The 6,163-nt window shown below is 44.8% G+C and overlaps 1 pseudogene; it reads right to left on the reverse strand.

The window, feature by feature from the left end:
• Positions 1 to 3,796: 3,796 nt before the first annotated feature.
• On the reverse strand, positions 3,797 to 5,457 carry LOC150039448 (proteasomal ubiquitin receptor ADRM1 pseudogene; annotated as a pseudogene).
• Positions 5,458 to 6,163: the final 706 nt, after the last annotated feature.

Below are 6,163 nucleotides of genomic sequence, written 5' to 3' on the forward strand. Positions count from 1 at the left end.
GGATGGTTTGGGTGGCATATTTGGACAAGTAGCAAAGTGGGAGCTTGGATGATGAGAAGTAGATTGTTGGTGAAATGAAGCTTTCATTTGGGAACCCAAAACCTTAATTTCTTTTTTTTCTTGTAATTAGTAAAAGGGTTACATGATATTTGCCAGATAGAAGGTGCATTAATTCACATACATTGATACCCTTTCACATGTCTTGGTACTCATTTCCCTCCCCCCCACACCCCCCACCCGTCTTGGTTTTCCCCCCTTCCCTATCAAATTTCAAATATCCAAATACAAATAAATTCAATATATCAGATAACAAAGTGAGATACTATACCAATATGAGATAACCAAGGGACAGCAAAGGAGATGAGAGACAACATAGTACATTAAGGACAACAATCATTCATTATATGGCTTTTGCAAAACCTTAATTTCTTAAACCTTGAGCTACATACTCTGCTTGAACTGTATGCCTTTTCCGGTTGATTTTTACTGAAGCTTATGGTACTGAAAAGTGAACTTAGTCACATGGCCTACTGTACTAGACACCTGAAAATCTACAGCAGACTTGAATTCTTTTTTGTATCATTTAGAAGACTTTTTCTTTTCTTTTCCTTTTTTCTTTTTTGCCAGGCCTGGGGCTTGAACTGAGATCTGAGGATTGCAGTTTGAAATTAGTCTCTGCAAGCAAGTAAATGAGACTTGTTTTTAGTTTTTGTGCTAGTCCAGGGGCTTGAACTCATGGCCTACTCTCTGTATCTGAGCTTCTTTTGCTCAAAGCTAACACTCTACCATTTGAACCACAGCACCACTTCTGGCTTCTTTTGAATATTGTATTGGAGAGAAGAGTGGCATAGACTTTTCTGCCCTAACTGGCTTTGAACTGTGAGCCTCAGATCTCAGCATCCTGAGTAGCTAGAATGACAGGCCATGAGCCAGTAGCACCTGGCAGTCCATGAAACGCTTATCTGCAATTAAATACCAAAAAGCCAGAAGTGGAGCCAGATATGGCTCAAGGTGTGGCTAGTTCTAAAGCATTAGCCTTGAGAAGTAAATTAAAAGCTCAAGAAAGCACCTAGACCTTGAGGTCAACCCAGGACCAAGACACACACAAACACACACACACACACACACACACACACACACACACACACACACACACGTTGTTTCCTATACATTAAAATTGCAGTTCTTTAGATTCCTATGTTATAAGGCCCAGTGGAAGTCTCCCTGCCTTTTTCTTTTACTATAACAGCCTCCAGTGTCTATTTGATGTTTATGTGAAACCAGTGGCTATAAATTAGACAGCTTAGAACAACGGAACCAAAATAAAATAATCTCAAGTTATTAAAGATATTTATAACAAAATTTAAATACACATAAGACTGCTTAAACAATTTTCCATCTATCACTTTGGGTTTACTCTGAAAAACACCCGTTCCTGCTCAGTATTTAACTCAGGCAGATGGACTCTGAACAAAGGCTTATCCAATTTCCCTGAAACAGATGCAGTCATATCAGTTTTCCTTGACACAAAATGTGACAAGCTACTGCCTTCACTTCTCTTGGTTGTGCGGCAGGCCTGGGCACTGTCCTTGGGCTTTCTCAAGGCTACAGCTCTACCACTTGAGACACAGCACCACTTCCTGCTTTTCTGTATGTATGAGGTACTAAGGAATCGAACCCTGGTCTTCCTGCATGCTTAGGCAAGCACTCTACCAGTAGGCCAAACTCCTAGCCCTGCCTTCAGTTTTATCCATGGAGAAATAGATTCAGATGTAAGAACTGGACTAAAATAGGTCCTTCCAAGAATGGGAGGTAAATGAAGGAAATGAGAGAGAGAGAGAGAGAGAGAGAGAGAGAGAGAGAGAGAGAGAGAGAGAGAGAGAGAGAGAGAGAGAGAGAGAGAGAGAGAAATGCTCTTCCTCCAGGGACCAGTGCTAGAAGGTTCTGGGACATATCTCAGAGTTGATCCATTAGAGGAGTAAGGAAGCTGGGATATTTTATTCACTAGCTCATATTCATTATTGTTTAAGGGCTGTCTGGAGCTTTAGTGCCTAAGGGACTTCCAGATTGCCCCTTACATAGGCTGAGCATGCTACTATAGGCAAAAAAAATGTCCACAGGCAAAAAGTGACAGTAATTTGCAGAAAGAAGCCATCTGTGCATAGGGAAATGACAAATGATGAAGACATGTGGAGGGTTGGCAAACGTGTTGGTTCACAAATAACTCAATTAGAGCATTCCTGTGAGAGGGTGCAAGAGCAGTGACTCTCCATGCAAGGGTCATGTGTGGAGTGAAGCACTAGTTACTCAGTTAAGTTAAAATCAGCTGGATTGAGGCATTATAATGACTGTATTGCTAGCTACCTGGGAGGTGGACTTTGGGAGAATGGTAGCTTGCAGCTATTCTGAGTATGTAGGTTTATGAGACCTCTTCTTTAATACATAGCTGACTGTGGAGACTTCTGCCTATCATCTTAGCACACGAGGCTAAGATGGAGAGGTTTGTGATTCTAGGACACGCTAGGCACAAAAATTCCCTAAACTCAACAGAAAGGTCAGGGAGGCCACTGGCCTGAGATTCTTATCCCAGTTACAATGGAAAAACTAAAACAGGTAGTCATGGTCTGACCCAGATTTAAAAAAAAAATGACTAGTGAAACAAATGCCTGGGGAAGTGGCTCAGTAATAGAAAGCATGCCTGGTAGGCAATTAAACTTTAAGCTCAAAGTCTAGTACAGCCAACTTATTTATATATACATGTATGTGTGTGTACATATGTGGTGTACATATGTATTGAAAGACAATCTACCACTCAGTTGCACCTTGCTTTAAAAACTGGGCCAGGAGCATGGCCTTGTGGTAGAGTGCATGCCTAGCATGCACGAATCTCTGGGTTTGATTCCTCACTACCACATGCATAGAAAAGACAAAAGTGGTACTATGATTCAAGTGGTCGAGTGCTGGCCTTGAGAAAGCCCAAGGATAGCACCCAGGCCCTGAATTTAAGCCCCAACACTCACACAAAGATAAATCAATAAATGACTTCACAAAGCACTATAGCCTTAAATCCTTTTTTACATTGTTTACTACGTATCTATGAACCACTTATGGCCAAGTTAATGATGAAAAGACTTCTTTTTCTCAGTGGAAATATTGTATTGGTTCTTCACATTCATTAAGCATCTTCCTGGTCATGTTCAGTGAACAAAAAATGAAAGAAGAATGTGGTATGCCTGATGATCACAGATTAAAAGACACAGTAAAGGGGCCAAGAGTTTGGCCTAGTGGTAGAGTGCTTGCCTAGCATGCACGAAGACCTCAGTACCACATACGTAGAAAAAAGCCAGAATTGGTGCTGAGGCTCATGTGGTAGAGCCCTAGCCTTGAGAAAGTCCAAGGACAATGATCAGGTCATGAGTTCAATCCCTGGACTGGCCAAAAAAAGAAAAAAAAAGACACAGCCTGGTGCTGGTGTCTCATGCCTGTAACACCAGCTAGTCCAGTCTGAGGATTCGGTTTACAGCCATCCCAGGCAGGAAAGTTCAGGGGACTCTGACCTCCAATCAAATACTCAGAAAAGGCCAAAAATGGCACTGTGGCTCAAGTGGTAGACTAGGAGCCTTGAGCAAAGGAAGCCCAGGGACGGTACCCAGACCTTGAATTCAAGCCCCATGACTGATGAGAAAATAAGCAATAAATAAATAAATGACACAGTAAAAAAAACAAATACACGTGATTCTGTGTTTACTTTTCATTAAAACATCAAGCAGAAATGAAAGAGATTGCTAATCATTACCTAAAGCATTTTACAAGGTAGGATTTTTAATACATTCCTATAAGGTTAATGAAAGGAATTCTAAAATCTAATAAAAGTTGGTACTCTTGGAGTTTATTAACTAGATCATTCAACCTGGTATCATATAAAGTCTCTCTTTTACTTTAACATAGGAGGTTATTAGCATTATATCATTTCTCTTGTCCACATCCTGATTTTTGTTAGTTCTATTTCTATTCAGTTAAGATATAACAATTTACATTCTTGTATTTGTCCTAATTTTCTTTCTTTTTTTTCAGGTAAAAGAAAGGACTTTTATTGGTGAGTTGGAACAGGAAAAGGTATGCAATAAATCACAAATGCCACTACAAGAGTCACGTGACTAAGAATTCAAATTCCTTAAAAGACAGTAAATAACTTAATCTAGACTCATATCTTCCTCTTCATCTTTCTTGTCTTTTGCGTCGCCCTCCTTCTGCTCAGATTTGGCATTGTTCTGCACAGCTTTGGCAAATGCTTCCACATAGCCCTTGTTGGCAGCCTTCACGGCCTCCGCGGGCAGGCCAAACTGGCCCATGAGGGGGCCCAGCTGCCCCGAGGCCAAGGCTGCACTGAAGGTTCCCAGGGCCTGCTGGAACTGGGGCGAGGTCAGCGTGTTCTGGATCTCGTCCGCGGTCTGGGGCAGCGACTCACCCGAGGGTAAGTAGGGCAGGAGGCGCTCCTGGACATCGGCGTTGGCCAGAATGGGGGCAATGATCTCTGGGGTCAGCACGCGGGCCAGGTCCACTTGCTGGCCGCCAGCTGTCCCAGCCGGCACGTTCATGGTAGCCAAAATGCTCTGCAGGTCGCTCAGCTGGATGGGCTGGGTCGGACTGGCTGCCTTACCCGTTCCATTACTTGAACTGGGCGTGGGGCTCGGGCGGGTGGCCGAGGCAGCAGCTGGGGCAGAAGGGGCTGGGAGGGCACGGGCAGAGGAGGTGGTGGAGGATGGGGTGACAGCTGCCGACTGGCTCCAGAGCTGGAGGAAGAACTGCTCGCTGGAGGCCCGCCGCTACCTACAAGACTGGCCAGGCCTGGCCCTGTGAGGGCCCTGAGCCCACCCAGTCCTCCAAGGCTAGCCGGTCGGATGCGCTGCAGGAGTTGGCGGTGACTCATGTTTCCAGCAGGCTCTGCAGGCCACCCTCACCACCCAGGGCCGGAGCTCATGGCCACCGCTCCCGCTGGCCCCCAGTGCCCCAGAATCGGGGGTTATTCAGATACTCATTGACTTTCCGGCAGTGCTCCTCGTCCTGGTCAGTCTTGGGCTCCTGCATCCAGAAGAAGAGCCTTTTGGACCCAGCTTTGAACTTGAGCACGTAGACCCTCCCACTGGGGCACTGGGCCACCCGCTTGAACTCGCAGTCGTCAGGGAAGATGATCAGGTCGTCCTCCACGGTCCCCGACGTCCTGTCCTTCCAGCAGAAGTGGAGGAGCGAGTCATCTGTCTGCTGGATGGACAGGAGCCCTTTCCGCTTGTCCGGGGTCACCGTGGTCCCCTTCAGGGTCATCTTCCCTGCCCAGAACTCCACGAGGTACTTGCTGGAGGACCCGCGCGAGCCTGGCACCAGGCTCGGGAACAGGGCGCCCGACGTCGTCATCCTGGTTGCGCCTACGCTTGACCGAGAGGCACGGTCCGGGCTCGCTCTTCCCCTTCCTAATTTTCAGAATTACATGATTAAATCCACATGCTCATTCCAGAATGGCCTATTGATTGACATTCATCCCAACATGCAACTCAGCCCAGAAGTTTACTCTCAAGTTATTGTATATGTTGAGGGAGGCTAAAAGTAAATCCAATAATACACAATGAAATATAAAATTACCAGACTGCCATTGCATAAAACTTTGAGCAAAAGGGAATGAAGTTGAAAAGTGTTACAAGAAACCAAACCACTCTGACAAGTCCATTGTCTCATATGAGAGGGAAAAAAAATCCTTTGCTAGAGAATTATCTTCACCAATGATCTAAAGTTTTTCTCTTTTAATATGTACCTTGATGAGAGGGGAGTGGGAAACAGGGACAAAAACATAAGAAGGAGAAGAAATGCACCCACACCTGACGAATGTAACTGTAACCCCTGTATACATTACCCCAACAATAAATGTTTTTAAAATGTACCTTGATGATTAAAAATTAGATGCCCATTCTCAAGTTAAGAAAATAAACCAGGATAAGAGAATATGAAAAAAAAAGTTACTAGGAAGGGGCCGGAGTGTGGCCTAGTGGTAGAGTGCTTGCCTAGCATGCAGGAAGACACAGGTTCAATTCCTTGCTACCACATACATAGAATAAAGCCAGAAGTGGTGCTGAGGCTCAAGTGGCTCGAGCCTTGAGAAAGTCCAAGGACA

The sequence above is a fragment of the Megascapheus bottae genome, unplaced genomic scaffold (genome assembly GCF_031878675.1).
Source record: "Megascapheus bottae isolate mThoBot1 unplaced genomic scaffold, mThoBot2.hap1 HAP1_SCAFFOLD_40, whole genome shotgun sequence".
Taxonomy (NCBI): domain Eukaryota; kingdom Metazoa; phylum Chordata; class Mammalia; order Rodentia; family Geomyidae; genus Megascapheus; species Megascapheus bottae.